This window comes from Pan troglodytes, chromosome 8 (genome assembly GCF_028858775.2).
Source record: "Pan troglodytes isolate AG18354 chromosome 8, NHGRI_mPanTro3-v2.0_pri, whole genome shotgun sequence".
Classification (NCBI taxonomy): Eukaryota; Metazoa; Chordata; class Mammalia; order Primates; family Hominidae; genus Pan; species Pan troglodytes.
Window position 1 is genome coordinate 133,232,053 of NC_072406.2, and position 24,103 is coordinate 133,256,155.

At 43.1% G+C, this 24,103-nt stretch overlaps 1 pseudogene; it reads right to left on the reverse strand.

Annotated features, from left to right (window-relative positions):
- Positions 1-18,757: 18,757 nt before the first annotated feature.
- LOC466219 (large ribosomal subunit protein eL19-like) lies at positions 18,758-19,407 on the reverse strand (annotated as a pseudogene).
- Positions 19,408-24,103: the final 4,696 nt, after the last annotated feature.

Sequence of the window (24,103 nt, forward strand, 5' to 3'; positions counted from 1 at the left end):
AATATTCCTGGAGTGGTTTGATAAATGGTAGTTGGGCCACAGGAACCTCCCTGCTTCTTGAGAGTATCTCAGAGTATTTGCTTAAGAAATACACATGGATTCCTCCAGGGCAGTTCCTATAGGCTCTGAAACATACCCCGAAGGTTAAGTGATGAGCAGAAAGTTTAAACTCCTCAAGCCATTCAGCTTTAAAATAACACCTGGACCAAACCCACCAACCAATACACTACTCTGTTATAGCAAATGTGTTGTTCCATGGCCTTCCAGAGTCCTATGATTTTTCTTCTATTGACCCTGCTACAGTATTTCTTTGGAAAACTACTTTTTCCTCTACCATCAACCCTTGCACTTTAGTGGAGCTGGCTCCAGCTCTGTGTTGGGAAGAGGCCACTGACTCAGGCCTGCCAATCAGAGGATCACATTCTCCCTCCACACTGATTGGTTCAGGGATAGGTGATGTTGCAGTCAGAGCCAATGAGAATCAATGACTCTTGCTGAACGAGATTATTCCTATTGGACTTGAACCTGGCCCAGAGTGAGCTTGAGTGGCCATTTTGCCATCATGAGATGAGTCGGCTGAGAATGGAGCTCATGCTCCACAAAGGGTGTAGGAGAGAGGTGGAGAGATGGAGACTGAGACCGAGGAACATCATTTCAGCCCCTGGATCAAGAAGCATGCAAAATGACAAATCCCTGTACTTATGTTAATAAGTTTTCTTTCATGCTTAAGCCAATTTGAGACAGAATTTGTGTCATTTGCAACAAAAGGAGTCCTAATTGATAAAATTGTATGTAAACATATGAACTGCTGACAACACAATTTTGAGCAAGATGACATTGTGAATACAAAGCTGAAAATGAATCAACGACATTGCCAGGTAGGACTTATTCTCCCATCAACAACATCTTAACATGGCATATCCTCTTTTGGACAGTGCACAGTGCTACTGAATAAATGAAAATTCTATTTTTTTAAAGCAATAACACTAAGATAAGATGTTAAATCAACAAAGTGAGATAAAAATGGAGACCCAGGTCTAAGGAAACAAAATGAGGATAACAACAACTCATTATTATTGTACATAATGGTACAGAATACATACTATTAAAAATCAAATTACTATGGGGTTTCAATTCCAATAAGGGTGAAGCAGCTACTATTGGGCTAACTCTGGACAAAATATTTTTTAAAACAACTATTTAAATATGCTAGAGAGCAATCAAAGTCAGGCAGAACTGGAAAAGATTCAACCCTTGGCAGATGGGAGTTACAGTTACATTGGGTGAGATCTATGTTTATACGATTTTTCCTTGAGGGCATCCCCTTAGTCTACAAAGTGTTGGGTGGCTCAAACTGAAGCAGTAAACCACAGAGTAGTTGGTTTGAGATACTAGAAAATTAAGTTTTGGACAGCCGAAGCATGTGAAAAATGAGGGAGGAAATCACAGAAAGTTGACATTGACAGCCCCCAAGTATGCATATGTCTTTTCTTTAAGTCCCTGGCTGATCTCTGATCTGTGCATAGTTAGGGAAACTCCTGAGATTGTAGCAGAAAGATACAGCTAGAAGGATTAAAAGGCTGAGCAGAGATTTCAGCTGCTGGCCTTAGCAGGGAAACTAGTGTTGAGTCTGAATCCTGCCAGATTATAGGTGCTTGATAAATAGCTGAGGTTTTTCATTGAAATTCCAGAAGGGTCATTCTGATAAATAAAGACTATATCCTAGAACTAAGAATTTGCCCTTAGACAAAGGGAAAAAACAAAATGAACCCATCCTAACAAAGTATAAACTCAAGCCTCCACAGGTTCAAGATGATTAGATAGTAATTTAACTCCTGGCTAGAAAAAAAAATTCACACTCTTCAAAGGAAAATAACAGAATCCAGAGAATCTGTAACATATATTACACAATGTAGGGGAGACAATTTTAAAACAAAATATGAAAAGAAAGAAGCAAATGTGACTCATATCCAAAGATGAAAGTAGTTATTGAAACTGATACTGAGATGACACAAATGTTGGAATTAGTAGACAAAGATTTTAATAAAACAAAAATTGACAAATGGGAACTAATTTAACTAAAGAGCTTCTGCACAGCAAAAGAAACTATCAACAGAGTAAACAGACAACCTGCAGAATGGGAGAAAAGATTTGCAAACTATGCAACCGACCTAAAAGTCTAATATCCAGAATCTATAAGGAATTTAAACAAACTAACAAGGAAAAAAATGAACAACTCAATTAAAAAGTGGGCAAAGGATATGAACAGACACTTTTCAAAAGAAAGTATACACGTGGCCAACAAGCATATGAAAAAATGCTTAACATCACTAATCATTGGTGAAATGCAAATCAAAACTACAGTGAGACCATCTCACACTAGTCAGAATGCCTATTACTAAAAATTCAAAAAATAACAGATGCTGGCGAGGCCTCAGAGAAAAGGGAATGCTTATACACTGCTGGTAGGAATGTAAATTAGTTCGTCCATTGTGGAAAGGAGTTTGGCAATTTCTCAAAGAAATTAAAACAGAACTACTGTTTGACCCAGCAATCCCACAATTGGTATATACCCAAAGGAATATAAATCATTCTGCCATAAAGACACATGCACATATATGTTCATTGCAGCACTATTCACAATAACAAAGATTTGGAATCAACCTAAATGTCCTTCAGTGGTAGACTGGATAAAATAAATGTACATATATACCATGGAATACTACACAGCCATAAAAAAGAACAAGATCATATCCTTTGCAGCAACATGTGTGGAGCTGGAAGCCATTATCCTAAGCAAACTAATGCAGGAACAGAAAACCAAACACCGCATATTCTCACTTATAAGTGAGAGCTAAACACTGAGTACACGTGGATGCAAAGAAGAGAACAACAGACACTGGGGCCTGCTTAAGGATGGAGGGTAGAAGGGTGATGATTGAAAAACTACCTGTTGGGTACTATGCTTGTTACATGGGTGATGAAGTAATCTGTACACCAAACCCCTGTGATATGCAATTTACCTATATAACAAACTACAAGTGTACCCCTGAAGCTAAAATAAAAGTTTCCAATTTAAAAAAAGAGGTCAAGAGAAGAGAAAGAGATTCTGGATGTATATACAGTCACCCCTCCTTATCCATGGTTTCCGCATCTGCAGATTCAACCCACCATGGATTGAAAATATTGAAGGAAAGGAACACAGAAAAATAACAGTACAGATAAGAAAAAATACAGTGTAACAATTATTTATACAGCATTTACATTGTATTAGTTATTATAAGTAATCTAGAGATTATTTAAAGTATATGGGAGGATATGTGTAAGTTATATGCAAATACTATGCCATTTTATATCAGGGACTTGAGCATCCTCAGAGTTTGGTATCTCTCGGAGTCCTGAAATCAATCGCCTACTAATACCAAGGGAGGACTATATATCAATCTACTAATTTGAGGTAGTAGAAATAAAAGGTTACTTTCTTTTTAAATTTTGTTCTATAAATCTCCAAAAATGAAAAAAGAAAAAAGAAAACAAGAGGGAAACACAAAGAATCAGTAAATCCCAGCCTGAAGTTGAGATACAGATATACTGTAGAGGGAGGGGCTCCATTCCCACCTAGATCAACAAATCCAATGTCTTGTAATGCAGATGAGTCAATAGGGCCAGATGGCTAACAACCTGTCACAGGGCACCGCAGTGAGGCAGGGGCATTGCTAGCTCTAGAGCCCTGATCCCTTACCCACCAACTTCATGCTTTAGAGTTAATTCCATTTTTTGTACATATTTCCTATGGATGAAGCTAACTATGAAGTGCACACATTGTGCTTTGTGTGTGTGTGTGCATGCACATGTGTGTGTTGTTTTTCAAAGGTGCTCGAAACATGGTTGAAAGCTTTCTGACAGAGCCCTGATTGTTTGGAGAGAGGCAGGGCTAGCAAAATCAGAGGAATGTGTAACATAAAAATGAGGTTAAAAAGGGGCTATTGTTCCTATAACTAATCTTTACATTGAATCTTTTCTAGCAAAGGAGCGGATGTAGCATTTTTCAGCTCTATCAAAAAGACCTGACATTTCTATGAGGAGGCCAAACAATACACAGTTATAGAGATACTAACCTGCAACCTGGTCACACAGAATATGTCCTCTACAGACCTAGAAACTAGTAGATACCCTAGAAACTAGTTCTCCTACTGGTGTAAAAAGGATGCTAAGAAGAAGAGACAAACACACAGGGTCTTTGTACCCTAAAGCCCAGAAATACAACCAACCACTAGCCTTAGAAACTTAGGAGTTAGATCACAGACTGCACAAGTCCTAGATGAAAGAGGAAAAGGGCTGACTGACATTTTTATTTTAAATTTAAAATACTGGAGGAGAACAGTTCATATTTGGCATTTCTGCAGTCTAGAAAAGCTGTGTTGACCCTGATTGGCCTTCAGGTGGTCATTTTGCATTGCCTTGGAGTCTTTATCTCCAAGGGTGTCCGGCTTCTGAAATCAGAGATGAGTGGGGAATGTCAGTCAGGGTCAGAGGAATGCTGTGCCAGGCATGGATCTGAAGGACTCTGGTGGTTGACTCTGCAGAAGTCAATATCAACCCTGAAGCCCTTCTCCAGATGCTCTTGGATGGGCTGAGGTTACGAATAGCACCTGCACCACCTACATCTCCAAGAGTTGGCCACAACTGAGACAGGGCTTGGGCTTTCTGGGGAAGACCCTGCATTTCCCTTCCTGTGGAGTGCTGATTGTTTCTTCCATGAGAAATTCACTGTCTCTGATAATGTTCTTATTTCACATGATCATCTGAAGAAAAAAAATGGATAAGCAAGTTAAGGAAGTGAAGAGCAGAGGCCACTGGGATGAAGGCTAGAAGAAATGAATTCATGAAAGCTATGAAAGATGACATTGATGCTAACACATTGTATAGACTGGGCTTAATCTGCTGGGTACCGTGCCAAATGCTTTTCAGGTATTATATTATTAATCCTGATGGAAACCATAAGAGATAGATGTTATAATTATCCCCATTTTACAGACGAGGAAACTGATGCTTGGAGGTAGCCTGCCCAAAGTAACAGCTCTAGAAAGGAGAGGACCAGAACTAGAACCCAGTCTGACTCTGGCTCCTTCCCTTCTTACCCTCCCTTGCCTGCCCTTCTTCCCTCTCACCCCACAAACAAAAGCTCTTCCCCTTGTGAAAGATCTGCTGTCAATCATTCCTACTTTACAATCATACACTTGCAGACAATGAAGTGTTGCGTCACCTCCCCCAGGAGAAAAACTTTTAAAAAATCTTCTCCGGTGATCAAGAAGGATGTTCTGCTACCAACTCTCCCTATATGTGATCTACATGTCCAAAAATGGTAGATGAGGGAGTACTATTATACTGCAACTTTAGCCCATTGATGAAGTCAAGTAATTGATACAACATTGCTAGCAAGAAACAGTGGCTCTGCACCTAAGAAGGGAGGCAGGGGGGCATACTGCATGGATTTTACAGGGCTGTTTCTGCCCTGAGCTTTCTTCCTCATCTGTAAAGTGAGCGATTTGGATGGAATGCTTGCTAAGGGATGTTTAAGCATAGTGATGTTGTAATATCTATAAGAAAGCAATTAAACTCTGCTTTTATAAACCTTCACATTTATTGTGGCATTTTTCATCATCAGATTGGCAAAGATTGAAACACATGGGTCTAATGAGGAGATAACAAAACAGATGCTCTTGGCCTTACTGGTGGGTGAATAAATTGGCTCAACCTCTGTGGATAGCTATAAAAATATAATAACAACGACAATCATAATTTGCAGTGCATATACCCATTTATACTGATAACTCATTTCTGGGAGGTTCTCCTAGAGCTATATTTGCACATGGAAGATTAACTACAGTGCTGTTTATTGTAACAGAAAGCTAGGAATGACCTGCATGCCCTTTGGTGAAGGATGGTGTGCTAAATTGGGCTACATCTAAGTAAATGGGACACTACACCAGCCCTAAAAAGAATAAGGTAGATGAACATGTTAGAACAGGATCTCCAGAACAAATCACTAGGAAGAAAATGTAGAGAACTACATAATATGCTCCCATTTGGTTTGACTATGTGGTTAGAAGGTGTATATGTGTTTGTGCAAATGCAAGTTTAGAACATCTCTGGAAGGATTGCTTTAAAAACAACTGTTAACACTGGTTGCCATGGTAGGGGACTTGGGGACCCAGAATAAAAGGGAGAGTTTTCTTTATTGAGGAGCTTATTGTGTTCTTTGAATTTTTTGCTTTGTACATATATTACTTTTTTATTTTAAAAAAACTAGTTCAAAAAGTTTTTTTGGTTTATGAGAGGTCATGACAAAAACATAAAAATACTGCAGAGAAATTGCATCAACTTTATTATATAGTGTATCACATACCCACATACATATACAGCATTACACAATGTTGCATATATATACATGTCTACTACATTACATATATATGTGTATGTGTATGTACATACACATATACAATTACATATATATGTGTATCCACAAACACACACACACACACACCAGTTGGATAATTTGTTGGCCCAGTTGGTTAAAAGTTGAAAGCTCATGAAATTCCAGTCACTGGTTCGCTCCCAATTTTGAGACTCGGCCTCTCCCTTCCATAACCACAGACTATGCTTGGAGCCTAGGTCAGCCACCTACACAGTGGACTTTCCAAGAAGAAAGGTCACGTTTTTTTCCCCTGTCATCCAATGCCCAAACATCTCTCCCACATCCCCACCGAGTGAACACATTCAGCATCAATCTCTGACTTCAGCCAGAGGAGCTGGGCATAAAGAGCCCTCACTGTAAGCCCCAAGGCAGGCAAATGGGCCAACACTTGTTGGCCATGGCCTGAAATCTCCGATGTACACACGAAACAATCAAACATCTCTGATTCACGTTTGTTGAATATTCTTAAGCCCTGAGAGAAAGGAGTCAAAAATAGCTAAGAGTTTTGAAACCCTTTAGGAAAAGGCACTTTTTGGAATACTTGTTTTTTCAGCATTCAATGAACAAAAAGGTTCACTGTTTCGACCACCAAGAGAACAGCCAAGTTTTTAGAAACGCAGTCACACTTTTGGCTGACATAAGGAGATTTTCCAACTGGGCTTTCATCCGCACACGTATGGGTGGTCTCTTCCACCTACCACGGACTTTTCCGTGCCAACAATTTTGTTTGTAAATCTAAGTGTAATAACAAAGCTTGTGTACTCATGGAACTCTAGATGTTCAGCACGAGGAAATACAAAGGTGCATTTAGGTGCCTCTATTGCTAAGAAAACCTTGATTCTTTGAAAGATGGAAAAGTCACTTTAAACAGATCTCTTACGTCTTTAAGGAGAAGTGTAGCTGACTCGCAATTCCTTCTACAGAAACTCAAGATTGAATTATTTCCACTGGGCAGATTAAAATACACAATGTTTTCATGAGGATGACTGGACTTCATAAATTTGTCACTGCCTGGCTACGTGCAGCCTTTGATCCTTTCCATTGGGCCTTGTTTTGAGCAAAAAGCATTTAGCTGCTGGGTGACACATGTCTCTGCATCCATCCCTCCTGCATGTTATACTTGGCTGTCCTCATCAAGAGGAAAGAGACAGGGCCAGCTCTTAGGTAAGGGCCATACTGAAACATTGAGCCTTTTCCATTTTAAAGTAAAGGTGCTCAGAAGCCCCCAAACCAGCGGCCCTAGTTTAAAGGTGTAGGCCATCTGGCCAGCACGTCTGTCTTCTCTTTATCCATTAGGGTTGATTCCACTGGTTGGCCTGATCGGGTCATTATTCCCCTTCTCTCATCCCAACCCATTAGTGCCCTACTCAAAGAGGACCCCATCCCCTAAGAGAGAAATACTGTTCAATCCAAGCCATGCAAGTCACTGAAGTGCAGCAAATAGCAACTGAGCTTTCTAAGGGCCCTGTGTGATGCTGGTACCAGGAATATAAGAGAATAAGACATAGAACCTGCCTCCGAGATGCTCATCAGCTAACAGAGACGACAGACAACCCAACAACAAAGTGATCAGTGCATGAGGTCTGCCCTGTGCATTTTCAGCACTTACCAATCAGGTACCTATCCCAACCTTCAGGGGCTGTGGGTGCTGCAGGAAGGCAGGCCAATAAGGGAGAGCTTCCTGAGGAGGTGGCAACTGAGCTGGGTCTTAGAGGATCTGTAGGAGTGTGGCCAGAGAAAGGTGATGGGAGGCACTTCTGGCCAAAAGGGAGAGAATTAGCAACAGCACAGGTGTGTGCAACAGCACGGAAAAGCAGGTATTTGCATAGCTGGAGTGTGAAGTACAAGGTAGGAAGGGGTGAGAGATAATGGGTATAACTGACAACATGGACTCAGCTCTTCATCACCATTTAAAAATAATTATAATGATGATATTTGGAGTTTTATTCCATTTTACACATGAAGAATATGGGGGTCCAGAAAGGTTGTGATTTGTTCAAGATTCTCTACCTGATACTTAGCAAACAGAGCTCAAGCCTTGGTGCATGGGATACCGAAGACCTTGCTCTTGACCACTACATATAGGTTACTATAAAAATGGAATACAACAGAGACTCTAGTAACCACAAGAGAGTTCGGAGATAAAGTCCTTGCTTTCTGGAAGTTGTGAAGGCCACATCAATAATCATGGTGTCAAGGAGTGGCCACAGTGGCCGGCAGGCCAGTGGTACTCAGTGGAGGAGGCAGCAGCTGCCCCAGAAAATGCGGCTTTACTCAGCAGAGCTTGTGATGGGCCGTGGTGCCAGGGCTGTGGTGCTGCTCAGTGAAGGTGCAGGGGACAGCTAAGGTTCCCCAAGGGAGCGGCAGGACCCAGCTGAAGTGGCAACACAGCAGCTGAATGAAATGGCATCCATAATTTGGGAACAACAAATTCACTTGCCAGAGCAATGGAGAAGAGGTGGGGGAGAGGACATGGGCAAGAATGGGAGAGACATGCTGTACTTTATCTTTAAACCTGTTTAACTTTATCCATGTTGCACTAGGTGAGACTACTGGAACCTCATATTTAACTAAAGATTAAAATAGGCCATCTAATAACAAATTAAATACTTTCAGTAAGAATCCACCAATTGACCTACTCAACAACAGTTTTATTGATCATCTACTATGTGCCAGGCAATTCACTAAGCCCTGATCTAGGCAATGCAATAACATAAGAAAAAGGAATGAACACTAAACTACTAGAAAAGAGGATGTAAAATTACTCCCTAAGTAAACAATATTATTATATATATAGAAAAATCAAGAGATCCATTCATAATAGAAGTGTCATTAAAGTGGCCAGATATAAAATAAACATACAAAAATAATAATTTCTTTAAAATACAAGAACTAATTAATTAAAAAGATAATAGAAGAACCAATTCATAATAACAATACACAGGAATAATGCCATAAGAAAATTATATGAAAACGACAAAACTTTGTGGGAGACACAAAAAGAAGGTCTGAGTAAACAGAGAAAGGTATCATGTTTCAAGACAGAAAACCAAAGTACTATAAAGGTATCAGTTCTTTCCCAATAATGTATATGCTGAACTTAGTTGAAAAGATAATTTTAAAGATTTTCTAGAAGAATAAAAAAGAATAGCTTAGATTATTTTAAAATTTAAATAAGCTATACAGATCTTGCCCTATCAGAATTTAAAACAATCTTTTACTGGAACAAGAACCAACAGCAAATGAAGTAGAGCAGATAGCCCTAACATGAACTTAGAACATATGTGTTTGTATGTGTGTGTGAAAATTTATATATATAACATACATAAATGTGTATGTTATATATATATAATATACATAAATGTGTATGTTATAAATATATAATATACATAAATGTGTATGTTATAAATATATAATATACATAAATGTGTATGTTATAAATATATAATATACATAAATGTGTATGTTATAAATATATAATATACATAAATGTGTATGTTATAAATATATAATATACATAAATGTGTATGTTATAAATATATAATATACATAAATGTGTATGTTATAAATATATAATATACACAAATGCATGAATCCATTTATTAATATATTTATACATATATTATTTATTAGTATATACAAATACATATTCATATATATTTATGATAAAATAAGCTGCATAACATAATTAGGAAGAAATAGTTTATTCAGGAAATAATATTGGGAAATTTAGCTGTCAATCCAAATTATTATCAAACCGCAAAATAGCTACAGACTGATATGTGTTAAATGTTAAATAGATAACAGTAAAAAACCAGAAATGCAGGTGAACAACTGAGCTCCGGAAGGAGAACTTTCTAACTTAGAAATGATTAATGAGATGACAAATAGAACACTTCACAGATTCTACGACATAGAAACTGTCTAATTCCAAAATAGCATTTTGAAGAAAACGAAGGCAAATCACAACTCAAAAAACTATTTGCAAGCAGAATTGTAGATTCATTAGTTTTAATGAACCAAAAATATTTCTTTAATCACTAAGGAAAACACTGATCCCTAAATTTAAAGATTGGCAAGTGATATAAATAGACCATCAAAGAAAGGCATCTCAAATGTCCACTAAACGTAAAAACGTTCCTCACCATTAATCAAAGAAATGTGCATCAATATATGAATGTGCTCCAGTCAGTATCACTGTGTTACAAATTACCCCAAAATCTAATGGCTTAGAAAAGCCATTTTATTTTGCTCCTGATTTTGTGGGCCAGTGATTTTAGAGGGGAAAATTATTACAATACAATATGGAAAAGTATGACATAAAATTAAATACAGTGTATATTTTGTTTTGTAATGTATATCAAATATACATGCACAGATAAACACTGGAAAAACAAAAAACAAAAAAACACCCAAATGCCAACAGTGATTATTGCCCTACTGGAGGAAATAAGGGTGTTTTTTTTTTTTTTTTTTTTTGAGACCGAGTCTTGCTCTGTTGCCAGGCTGGAGTGCAGTGAGGCGATCTTGGCTCACTGCAACCTCCACCTCCCGGGTTCAAGCCATTCTCCTGTCTCAGCCTCCGAATAGCTAGGACTACAGGCGCCCACCACCATGCCCAGCTAATTTTTGTATTTTTAGTAGAGATGGGGTTTCACCACATTGGCCAGGATGGTCTCGATCTCTTGACCTCATGACCAGCCTGCCTTGGCCTCCCAAAGTGCTGGGATTACAGGTGTGAGCCACCACGCCCGGCCGATTTTTGGTTTTTTATGTATATTTCTTTTATATTTTCCAAATGTTTTATAATGCATATTATTTTGCTTTTACATTTAGAAAAATAAATAAGAGCCATTGCCTTTTAAAACAAAGGGGAGAATCGGTCTGGAGTCACGGAGAGTGACAAATTACTCTGCAGCAGGTTATTCGGAAACCTTTCATAAATCCGTTTAAAAATCCTCCTCAAGGTAAGATTTCTCTAACCACATTTCAAAAGCACTGGAAGCTATTTTAGATCCTCTAGATACATCAAATAGGCTTATTCCAGCCACCATTTATATATGAAAAATGAATAAGACAAAAGACAGACAAACAGTAAAGTATAAATCAGAGTCTTGGGGGACTTTTTAAAGAGTTGAGTGGTCTCAGTAGCTCTGCAAAGTGTCTGCAGAGTTCTGGAATAACCATAGCACCACTTACCATGAAGCAGGAAATAAGTAACAGCAGCCCTGGGTTTAGAGTCAACGTGATGTATTTGTGGTGACAACAGCAGCTCTTTTCCCAAAATCAAGGTCTTCCGTGCCATGAGCTTCACCACAGCCTTCTTGGTGGTCGTGGATTCGTGTGCAAGAGTCATTTTAAGAGGGCACAAACCTCACCAGAGCTCTTCAGCAGGCCACAGAATAGACGCAGGCACCCAGGGGCTGCTTTGAAGTGTTGCAGTTTTACCAAGAGAAGGCATGCTGCACGCTCTCACCCTCCTCCCACTTGGGACTTCGGCACACAGCAATAATCAATCAGAACACTTCCCTGCCATGTCTAGATACTTCTTGAAAACTTTTCTTTCAATGATGTTCCAATGGGCTAGGAAGGTCCTGCAAGAAGAAACTGACCTGACAGCTTCCCTGGGACACAAGCCTTGAACTGGCTCCACTGGGCAAGTCTTTGGGGATATCCCCAGCCAGTTTTACCAATGGATCAAAAGCCTTACCTATGGCCTCTCTACATGGACTGCTGATTCCACATCCATTTTCTCCTGAATTGCACACAGTGTGTTGGAATCCAAGAAAATTAGCACAGAGCCCAACTCCGGTTGGGCATCTCCCCTCACTGCTGGCAAGTTACTTACACCCACCTCCATCGCCCTAGAGACTTCATTTCACAAAAGAGCAGGGCCTTAGTCCTACACTCAGCCCTTGGGCTCCTTGAGGTTAGTGAGTCTCTTTCTATCCTCCCTCGTTTGCCCAATGTCTACCTTCCCAAGAGTCTCCAGTATCTAGGACATTGTCAAAAACATGGCAGACAATTAGTCATGTTCCAATGACTAATTCAATCATGCAAAAAATGGCGATAATTCCACTCATGTAAATGATCAGACTGGATATAGATGGAGGCTGTCCCATAGAGCCCTGTGCTTTCTTCCTAGGCTCTTCCAAAATACATGGGTGCCATGGTGTCTTTGTCTGGAGCTGGGTTCCTTAAGCAACTTTACGGCCTCTTTAGTACTCTGGAAGCGTGTTCTACATTAAGGGTTATCGGCTCTCTGGCTGCATTCTGCCTGGACAATCCATGCTGGAAATGCCCTACAGCTGGAGACTGAAATTCAGAGTCCGCAAGTAGGAGAGGTTAAAATAAATAGTGACTCCAGCAAGACCCTTTGTGACAAGAAGTCTGCACGGCATCCAACACCCTGGAATGCTCAGCCACTTCAAAAGGAGAGTAATTGCCAGATATCTGCAAAAGGGGCAAAGGCCTTCAGGCCACTTGCTTTGCAAGTGCTGCAGGGGAAGCAGTGGCCCAGACTGCCCGGGACCATAAAGTCCAAGAAGCAGATGTTTTACCACAGTCACCGCAGAGCCTCGATTGCCTGACATCCAGAGCCAGGCGAGGGGCCTCCCTCCCAGATGGTCACTAAGGTATCGCCAAACCAATTAGTGTTGATCGTGACTCCTGGAAGGAGAACGTCCTGTTTATTTTTTAACGCTGCTTGCTCGTTGCTGGTGTCACGGTAGGAGATACATTATAATGACCAGGCTCTTTTCCGTTTCACCCCCTTGACCCCGGCCACAACTCCCTATTTTGTTTGGAATTTTGAAGTCTGGATTTCTCTAGCTATCATCAGAGTTACATCACTGGACACAAGTGTGAGCTTCAGATGCCTCATAAATGTCGTCTACTCAGTCAACTTCTGGCTTCATTTCACAGATCTGTTTCCCATCCACTCTCATTAGAAACTGAACATGACTTTGTATTGGGGAGTTGAATTGACCAGTAAATCTGATTCTGATATAGTGAAGTCTAAAGTGGCATCCCGCTCCATGACCTTCTATGACCTTGGAAAAATAGTGCATCCCCCTTCACAGCAATCCATGGGTCTTGCTCTTTCATGCACACAGACACATGTACACACACACACACACACACACACACACACACACACCACCTAATTTTCATTCTCTTAGACCACACTTTCTCAACCTCAGCATTATTGGCATCTTAGACTGGATAACTCTTTGTGGTGGGGGCTGTTCTGTGCATTGTAGGCTGTTCAGCAGCATCCCTGACCTCAACCCACTAGATGCCAGTGGCACAACCACCCCCTCCCCAAGTCATGACAACCAAAAATATCTTCAGATGTTGCCAGATGCCCCCCTAGAGAGTCAAATCACCCCTGTTTGCAGACCACTGCTTCCTTAGACCTAAAAGGGTGATATGGAATATTACTTCTAATTTTTTTAGAGCCAAGAGATAATAGAAGTTGAGTAAGAGAGTTCCCATTTTACAATTCATTTCCTGGATTAAACAAATCAAAGAGTTTAAGTAGCTGGAAAAAAGCCCAAGAGTTCATTTGAACGAGAAGTGTTCCTGAGGAAGAGCCAGCAGTTACTCCTTGAAATTGCAGGGGATTGAAGACATCAGCAGCCAGGGGGACTCTGAGACCCATTCCCTCCATCTTCCCGTCTTATGGGAGGAGGACGTCGTGATGGTGGAAGATGGCAAGGGAGGCCCCGGAATTTCTCTGCTGCCCTGTTTGCTCCATCAATATCAGCTCTATCCCAGCTAGCCTCCTCCATTATGTCAGAGTAGAAATATAAAGGTGAGAGTTTTAGCTAAACTGAGCATTTTTATCAGAAGTCAGAGGAATTACAAAATAGCTCCTGGCTGGGGGAAGGGGCACTGCTGTGTAATCTCCCCAGCCCTCCCGAGACCCCTGCAAACCTTGTTTTCAGACCTCTTGCATCCTGCCCTGAGATCTTGGGTCTGTTGTCTGTTTCTCTCCCAGGACTGTGGACTTCCCAAGGACAGGGGCTGCACCTTATTCAAATGATTACTCCTTGAGCTTCGCATAGAGCCTGACCCACATTTTTATTTTAACAATAGCTTATATATATCAAACGCTTACCTGTACCAGGTAGTAAACACAAAACATTTCATATTCAGCATCTCGTTCAAACATTCCCCAAACTCTTAAGAAGTAGGTACTAGATTATCCCCATTTTATAGAAGTGGAGATTGAGCTCTAGAGGGTTAAATGACTTTCCAAAGTTTCCCAGCCTGTGACAGAGAGGGTACCAAGTCTGGGGCCAGGCTGTTCAGACAAAGCCTCTTAATTCCTGAATACTCCCAGGCTCTTGATACATATTTGATAAACAAATGGATGAAAGAACAAAGTAATGTGCCCCCTGACAATCTTGCCAATCAGAGTGTTCACTAGACTGTGGTGACTGCCAGGCGACCTTATTTTCTCATTAGAGGGAAATTTTGGAAACTAGATTCTATCTCACCTCTCCTTGCTATATTGAACACATCCCCGGTATAACTGGAAAATTTTCCTTGGAGCCTGGTATCCTTTCCCCTTTAGGATGGAAGCAATGAGCACCCACTTAGAACTGCCCTCCTAGGGCATGGAGCCATGACCGCACCAGCCTGCTCTGAGGACGGGAGTGCTCTCAGTGGTGAGCTGGAGAAAACTGAAGCAGGAGTTGGGAGGTGAACAACTCTGGCCAGTGTCAGGTCCATTTATTTCAGCAAATATTTATTGACAACCACCCAGCCAGCTCCTGGGTGGATGCTGCTCAGACGGTCCTTGCCCTCCAGGTTCCCGGAGCCAGGAGGGAGAGTCACAAACCCAAGCAAAGCTAATAGAAGCCGAGTGTGGATAAATGTTGAATCAAGGTTCAAACAATTCAATGAAACAGGAAGGAAGTAGTTCATTCTGCCCAGACAGACCAGGAGCGACCTTTGAGTGGAGGCTAGACGAGAATCCGGCCTGAAGAAGTGGTGGAAGACTGAGAGGCACAACTGGAGGTGAGGCCAGGGGTAGAACCCCTGGGGAGCGAGACCTCGGTGGTGTGGGGAGGACATCAGAGAAAGCTGTTAGGTTGTGGGTGTGAGCGAGGCTGAAAGAGAGGCTGGGGCTCATGCAGGACACACATTTCTTTATTCAGTGGAGCATTCTGCCCACTTTGTTCAAAGAACAACAGATTCTGAGCATATTGGGGTCTAGTTTGCAGGCCACCAGAAGCAGATCCTGCAATGAGTATTTGGGTACAAGTTGTTTATTTTGGAGGGGATCTAGGGAGCATTGATGTGGTAGTAGGGCATGGAGACAGGGAAGGGAAAGATGCCAGCACCGGCATATTGCCGCCAGAGGCCACAGGGCCTCAGTCCCTCTGGCAGGGATGTGTGGGAGCCGTGAGAACTGACTTGCAAGGGCCAGTGGTGTGTATCATTCCCCCACTCCAAGTTCAGGGACATCTGTTGGTAACCTAAATTCATCTACAGTGAGAGTGGGAGTATTTACACCACAGAAATTGGCAAATGCTACAAATGGGGGCTTTACCTGGGCCCATCCTCTCCCAAAAGCCCATTGACCTGTACCTGCTACCTGCCGAGGGCCTCAGAGATGATGCTGTCCTCAGAGTCATCCTCCTGAGAGCACAGGGCACTGGGGAGCTGGCGCATTTCTCCCCCAACACGCATCAGTCACTGGTAAGAGCCACTCCTTGTGGTGTCACCTATTCAGGATTCCAGCCACTCTAAAAGAGGATGCATATACTCCCAGCCGCAGAATGCCCTCGGGGGAAGGAAGCCTCAGTGGCTTGCCACAGAAACCCATTAGCTTGTAAGGGAATGGGGATTGCTGAGGAGCTATGGGTCTGAACTACCCATGAGTGATACTAAATAAGATGTCCACTGCCCTTGAAAAAAATTGCCAGGTAAGTGGAGTGGGGCCCACATACTGTTTCCATCAGCGAGCCCTCTCATCTCTTCCCATCCACACACCTGCATACTTCCCAACAGCAGTCAGCCCACCACCACAGATGCTGCAGACCGTTCAGGTGTTCATCACTCAGAAGCTCACACTTCTAGGGATATTTTCTCTCCAATAGGGATCCAGAAGGAAAGTACATTCTTCAAGATCTCTTTCAGTGCTAAAATGTCATTTGTGGAGTGAATATTTTAGGCAAAGAAGCCCCATCTCACACACCCACAACCTCATGCCCAGTCACTGAAGTTCGTTCTCCTCCCCCAAAAGTAAAATTCTAAATACATAAAGCTCAGGCCCTGGAAGAAGACAACTTGCCTTAAATAAGTCAAGGCATATCTTCCCAATGGCAGATACGCCACTCGCTGGATCCTCCAGAGAAGCAGGTCTTGTTAATAGGGCTTATCGCTTCTGTGCCCTAGTTTTGCCACTTGGGAAAGCTCCTAAGATGTGACTGTGACAATGGAAAGAATTTGGATTTGGCTGTATTTTCATCTTATGAACTCTGACACGCTCCATTTTCCCCCTGCTTGGGGACTTTGTGCAGGCAAAAAAGATTTTCTATCTCCAGAGCATTGAGAGCTCTTTGGAAGCAAAGACTCGTGGTGTGATAAGGAAGGTCCTGCAGCAAATCTCCTGCTTCTGAGCTTTGGAGGAGCCAGTGCGATCAAATCCCGAGTAAAGGGGACCATGCTGGGAGAACCGCTGATATATGCTCATTTGCAAGGACTGAAGCAGAAAAGATGAAATAAGCTTGAAGAAAGAAGGGAAGAATGATAGAGGTGACAGTGTTTTAGTCCCAGTTTGCCTGTTGCAAAGAAATGGACAACTGTGCTTATTGACTGCCTCCCCCCGATTCCCTGTAAATCATCCCTTTGCAGCTTGTGTCCCAAATAACTTATAAACAATGTCTCCTTTACTCAGCTCTCCAAAAACAATCCCTTTGTTTAACCACAATTTGCAAAAACAATTTCTTCATTGTAAATAAATCCCTAGACTCTACAATATGCCCTGATCCAGGAAAACACAGGAACATATTTTATAAAGCTCTGTGTATTTCCAAACAAGGGACATTGTTTCACCATAGAAACTCTATTTTTAAAAATCCTATTGACAGTAAAGCATAGAGAGCACGCTTCTGGTGTGAAGACAAAGGCAGCCCAGAAGTGAGATGCCCTGGGGAAGGTAAAGTGGAGAAGGGAACTGAGAACCATTTGCTCCATCTATTCAGTCCATCACCCAAGGGTCTCAGAGCGTGACTTGCAGCGCTGGGGCCAAATAGAAAAGGGCCTGCCGGAGATAGCTTGAGCTGATTGGACAGAAGCCTAACCATCCTGGAGATCAGGAAGACATAGCTCAGCTGTAATAGCCTCTCCGGCAGGCCAGGGCTGCCATGGCAGGTGGGCAGGCTTCCTGAGTCAGGGTCTGAGGGGTGCTGCTCCCTGGTGCACCCACAACCCTGTAGTGAAGGGCAAGGCTGCCTGTATAATCAGAGAGGGTCACACATAGCAATCCCCCTCCTAGCTGGCAGTGAGGGATTTGGTGGATCACTGAGACCCTTATTCTACTTTCTCTCCTACCAAAGAGCTTGTTTGCCCACACATCTCTGCTCACTGGGGCTTCTGAGAGAGGATATTGTCTTCCTAAGAGTACATGGCATTGGGGGAGCCTGAGTATTCACTCCTCAGCCCCCATCAGCCACTGGTGAGATCTGCTCCTGGTGGTGTTACCTACCCAGCAATCCAGCCCGCCCTAGAATGGGGACAAGCACATTCAAAGCCACAGAATGCCATCAGCGGGGGAGCCTTAGCTGCTTGCAGTAGCAATCTATGAGCATAGAAAGCAATGAGGAGAGCTGGGGTACTATAGCCAGGGCCCTGACGGTATCTACTCTGGTCTGAACTGCACACAGGCCATATCAAATAAAATGTCCCTTGCCTATGTGCCCAGGTCTTAGCATTATTTTTTCTAGGACCTTTTCTGAGATGTGACACACACATCACTGCCTTCTAGAGAGCCTTCAGAATATTACCCTTGCCTTTCTCAATTACTCAGTTACTGAGCTCACCCAAAGGCAGTAGGGCCAAGAGGTAGATCCTATGACCCCAGGCCCTGCCTGGTCCCTCAAATAATGTCTGCTGAAGACACACAGCCCCCTGAGGCTAATTGAAACTCCCATGGCCTCCCTGAATCGGGGAAGAGTCAGAAATTATATGCCATTTATTTATTTTTTTAAGGCTTGTTTTATTTGAATGGCTGATCTATGTAATCACAGAGGCCAGTATGTACAGACAAAGGGGGAGCTTTTATTTCTTGGTCTCTTCCTCCTTAGACCAAAGTCTTGATGATCTCCTCCTTCTTGGCCTGGAGGTGCTCTTCACGGTGCTTGCGTGCTTCCTTGGTCTTAGACCTGCGGGCCTCAGCCTGGTCAGCCAGGAGCTTCTTGCAGGCCTTGTCTGCCTTCAGGTTGTGGATGTGTTCCATGAGGATCCGCTTGTTTTTGAACACATTCCCCTTCACCTTCAGGTACAGGCTGTGATACACGTGGCGATCAACCTTCTTAGATTCATGGTATCTTCTGTGATACATGTGGTGATCAATCTTCTTAGATTCACGGTATCTTCTGAGAAGCTGGCATAGAATCCTCATTCCCCTCATCCACATGATCTTCTCTGGCATACGGGCATTGGCTGTAGCCTTTCACTTAACTATGCCCATGTGCCTGCCCTTCTGGCAGGCCAAGGTGTTTTCCGGTATCGAGCCAGGAATGGACAGTCACAGGCTTGTGGATGATCAGCCCATCTTTGATCAGCTTTCAGATCCGCTGATGGGAGTTGGCATTGGCGATTTCACTGGTCTCCTTGGGGTCCAACCAGACCTTCTTCTTGCCACAGTGGAGGACAATAGAGGCAAGCCTCTTCTGAAGACTGAGCATACTCATGGTTGTGGCTACAGCAGCGAAAGGAAAGAGCCAGGACAAGAGCAAGGGACAAGATGCCTGGGCAGGGGGGACCCTTGGCCATTGGGACATTGCTTTTCCCATGGGAAGGGGCCACCAAAACAAAGACCCTTCCTCAGAGATGTGCCCAACACTTAAGATGGACAGCCCAGCGATGCCCCAGAATGTTCTGTTGCCCCCACACTCAGTGGCCCCAGACCACTGCCTTCATCTGTAGTTCCCAAGCCAGCCTCTTCCCTGACACCACCTGCCATTTCACATGATCTACCCTTCCCATCCCCTCCAACCTGGCACTTGTGTTCTGCTCACACTGTGACTATGAAAAACCACAGCCACTGGAAGAGACAGCCCTGATGATGAACTCAGCTCGCTTTAGTTTTACACACGGTTCTCCGTCAAAAAGCCATATGTTTGGGTCTGCACACACTTTTGCTATGAATCAGTAAAGTAGCCAGGGATTGTGGATGTTTGCGTGGGGGACTGAGGAGCTGGCTGTTCTGTGCCTATCCAGCCTGTTTCCTGCAGGGAGCATTTCTGACTTCTCTTTGGGCCTCCACCCCTTCCTCTCTCTCTGTCCACAGCTTAAGGAGTGGAACTCCCAACCCAGGCAAAACCATCCAGCACCTTCCCTTCCCTGTCGTGAGGTGTCCTTAGTGGTGGTGGTGGGAATGGATAAAGGCTAGTCCAATCAAAATGAATCTCAGTAATTTTACTGGGTATTCTGGGATAAAGACACTCTCTTTTGCTGGACTTGGGGCTGTCAGCACAGAGGGATGGAGAACGAAGCCCCTTAAAGGAAGTGAGGCCAAGGGATGAGCCCTGTGACATCATCCGAACCCTGAATCAAGCTCAGACTAAGCCAGATGTAACCTCTGGACTTCCAGCTTAAAAATAAGCATAAATTATCTTCGGGCTTAAGATACATTGGTTTTTCTATCACTCGTACCTTCAAAAAGAGTCCCAACCAGTGGATCTTGCAGTAGGCATTTCCCTGGCTTTCTGGAGGATTTCTGAGATGACAGATGCTTCTCAGTGATTAGCTTTTCTGGTGGCAGGTGGAGCCATCTGTGCAGTGGTTGGGTGTTGTGAACCTGCCTCTGCCCAGCTTTCTAGACTTTTGCTCTCACCCTCTGATCAAGTCAGAAGCCTGGGGAGGAGAGGGGGCATCCTGGATTCCTCTGTTCCTTTGCTCCCTGAATCCAGTCAATCATCACATCTGATTAATTCCACCACCAGACAGCTCTCAACTGCATACACTACTCTCTCTTCTCTGACACTACCCACATCAGAGCTCCTACCACCTTTTGTGAGGGCTCCTAAAATAGACTCCTAACTGGTCTCTCCATTCTACGCTTACCGCCCAGTCCTTTCTCCACCTAACATCTAAAGTGGAATTGCAAAATAGAAATCAGATCATCATGTCTGTCCCTTCCCTGTTTCAGTCACTTAAATGGTTTGTGTGTTTGTCTTATATACAATGCTGTGGCCATACCAGCCACCACCTTTTGGTCTCTGGAATGTACCAAGCTGTTTGGCATGTACCGAGACTGTATTCATTTCCTATCTTACAGTTCTCTAGGTTGGAAGCCCACATGGGTCTCACAGGGCTAAAGCCTCGGTGTCTGCTGGGATGCATTCCTTTCTGGAGGCTGTGGGAGAGAATGTGTTTCCTTGCCTTCCAAACTTCTAGAAGCTGCCTACATTCCAGTGTACAGCCCATCTTCAAATGTGGCATCTTTCTGACCCTTCTGTTGGTATATCATTCTCTGGCTGCAGTTGGGAAAGCTTCTCTCCTTTTAATGTTTCATGTGATTAGATTGGGGCCCCCTGATAATCCAGGCTATCAGCCCATCTCAAGGACCATAACCATAATCTGCAAAGTTCCTTTTGCTATGTTAGGTAAGATATTCACAGGCTCCAGCGATTCAGGTGTGAACATCTGTGGGCGGAGTGTGGGGCAGGGGGGGCATTTTTCTGCAGACCACAGGCCCTTTGCACATGTTGTTTGCTTTACCTAAAGTGCTCTTCCACCCACTTCTCATCAGCCTAACTCCTTTAGGCCAAACTTTGGGTCCTCAGAGAGACCTCAGTAAAAATCTACTTTAAATTAGACCCTCTGGTTACTATGGCTCCTGTTTCTTTCCCTCATAGCACTTTCAGCAGTCTGTAATTAGATATATTTGTGTAATTACTACTTGATCATTTTTCCCATTGGAGTGAAAACTCCGTAAGAACAGGAACTGTACTGATTTTGCTATTTGCCCATGACATTAGCAGTCATGTGGTGGCTGCTCCGTGAATGAATGACTGCAGTGAAATTGGCTCGGAACTTTAAGCTCAGCCCTGTCTCCTTCAGGACCAATCCTTACCTGAGGCAAGAGAGATTTAAGGGGTTCCAACCTGGATTTCTGGAATCTAGTATCTAGCCTCCCTTGCTGCAACTCCATCCCTGCCTTGGGCCCCCGTCATGATCCTGAGTACCTGCTCTGATGCTCTGGGCCCAAGGCCCTGTGTTCATCATCTGTGCCTTCTTTTCTCTTGTCCAAGGATCCCTGGATTCAGGTCTACTACTCTTGAGCCCCTGCTGGGGAGGCAGCACCTTTCTTTTGCAGCACTTCTTGGAATTGTTAATTACACATGTTATCATCTGCCTCCCTTAGTAAGCAGTACACAACAGAAAGAGAGTGTTTGCTTTTCTCCTGTTCACTGTTGGGACTGCAGGGCCTCAGCCAGTATCTGCTCCCCTCCCCCAGACACCCTACACCCACTGATGAATAAATGGATGCCTGCATTCTTCTATATCCTTTCTAGACCTTCCAGGCTTGCCCATGCATCACTGCCATCCTCCGTGTGGGAGCACCCTGGTGCCGACTACTCTGCCGACTGACTACAGACCCTCCAAGGCCATGTCTACACTTCTTGTTTCCAATATGGCCCTTGCACCTCTATGCCATGCTGCAGGAATTTTATCTTTAGTGCCAGTTCTAGGATTAATGCCAATCAGAAATAAGCACCACTTCAGAGAGAATATAGAATTTAGCCAAATAATATTTATTGAGCACCTACTCTACACAAAAATCAGAGTTGCACAAAAGTGAGCAACCACAGAAACTATCCTCAAGAATCCCACAAAATTGCAAAGGAACAAATAATTATCCTGGAATAATAAGCATCCCAATTCCACTGCTACAGCTATGAGAGTGGGATGCAGTGGGAGGAAAAGACAGGGGCTTCTCCAGTTGTCGCTGCCACCAGACCATCCTACTAACAGAAAAACTCATCTATAGGCCGCCCTAACCCTGGCTTAAGAGGAGGGGAGGCAGTGCGGCCTCATGGAAAAGGTTTAGGTGAAAGCAAGAAATGTTAATAAGATTTTACTTCTGATTTAAATGTAATTAATATCTGATTCCAGCCAGACAGAAGCTCAGACTCAAATGTTGAAAAGACTTTGGAAATCATAAGGTCTTCTCCACATAAGCACACATCTCTCAGGTGAGGATATCTCTGTCTAACTTCCTGCAGAAGGCCTGCAGGAGGAATGAAGGTGGTGTCCACAGTGAGTCTGGAGCAGGGGCAGAGCTGGCCAACTAGGAGGGAGGGCTCAGTTCTCACGGGGCCATGCCTCTCAGAGTCTCTTTCTCAGATGCCAAAGTGCTCAGTTGGGAAAACTGCAAAACAGTAGTAAAAAGATTTTCGAGTTGGAAATATGCAGCCCTGGAATTAATTGATAGGAAGCAGCCAGGTTGTGAAGTTCCATCATTTGCCACTGAGATGGGGAGATCCTGGGGCAGGTGAAGGACTGGCAAGCAGGTGACATCTCAGCCACCCACCAGTCTTGCTTGATCATGGAATCTCATCTGAGAGCTGAGGGGAAGATGTCTGTGGATCTCAAGACATTTCTCCAACATATTTGCAAGTTGACATTAGTTCTTTACTCCAGGCCTTGGTTATGGCTGACACAGAGTTTTACTAACGCAAAGTGATCTGCCAAACTATTTTGGCTGTGTTTTGCTGGAAGCCAGAGAGAAGACAAAGAACTCTATAAAAAATAACAAGCAAAGCAGAATGCCCTGCCTGTCTCCCTGAGGTGACACCAGCTATTTTCCCATGAAAATAAAGAGAGCAAGGAATAATTAAGAGAAGGGGTGAAGGTGGGGGAGGGAACAAGAGAAACCCATCTGTAAACACAGGAGGGTTTTTGATGACTTTTAAATAGCAAAAGAACAATTATATGATTTTGCAGTGATTCAAATTTTTTGAAAATTGAGAGAAATTAAAAGAGAATTAATGCTGTTGCTTTTGTTTTCTACCCAGCATCTTGAAATGTTATGTGAGCATCAAAATAAGTTTTAAGAACTGCCTCTCTATTCTCTGATGTGAAGGGGGCTCTGTGGGGCTTCTATGGTAATCCGGGTAAGCAAAGAGTGGATTAAGGCAGTAATTTTGAGTAGCTAAAAAAAAAACTACAAAGGCACAAGTGCTACCAATTATATCTCAACACAAACCAGTACCTCCTTAAGTCTCAACACAGAGAAGGCAAACAATTTCATTGTCAACCAGGGTGTTCTCGTAGAAAGCCTTGGAACATGCTGGGCGCATTAAAGGGGAGCTATCTCGCATGTGCAATTACTCAACACATCTTTAAAACTGTAAACACTTGTTCACATGTGGAGAAGTT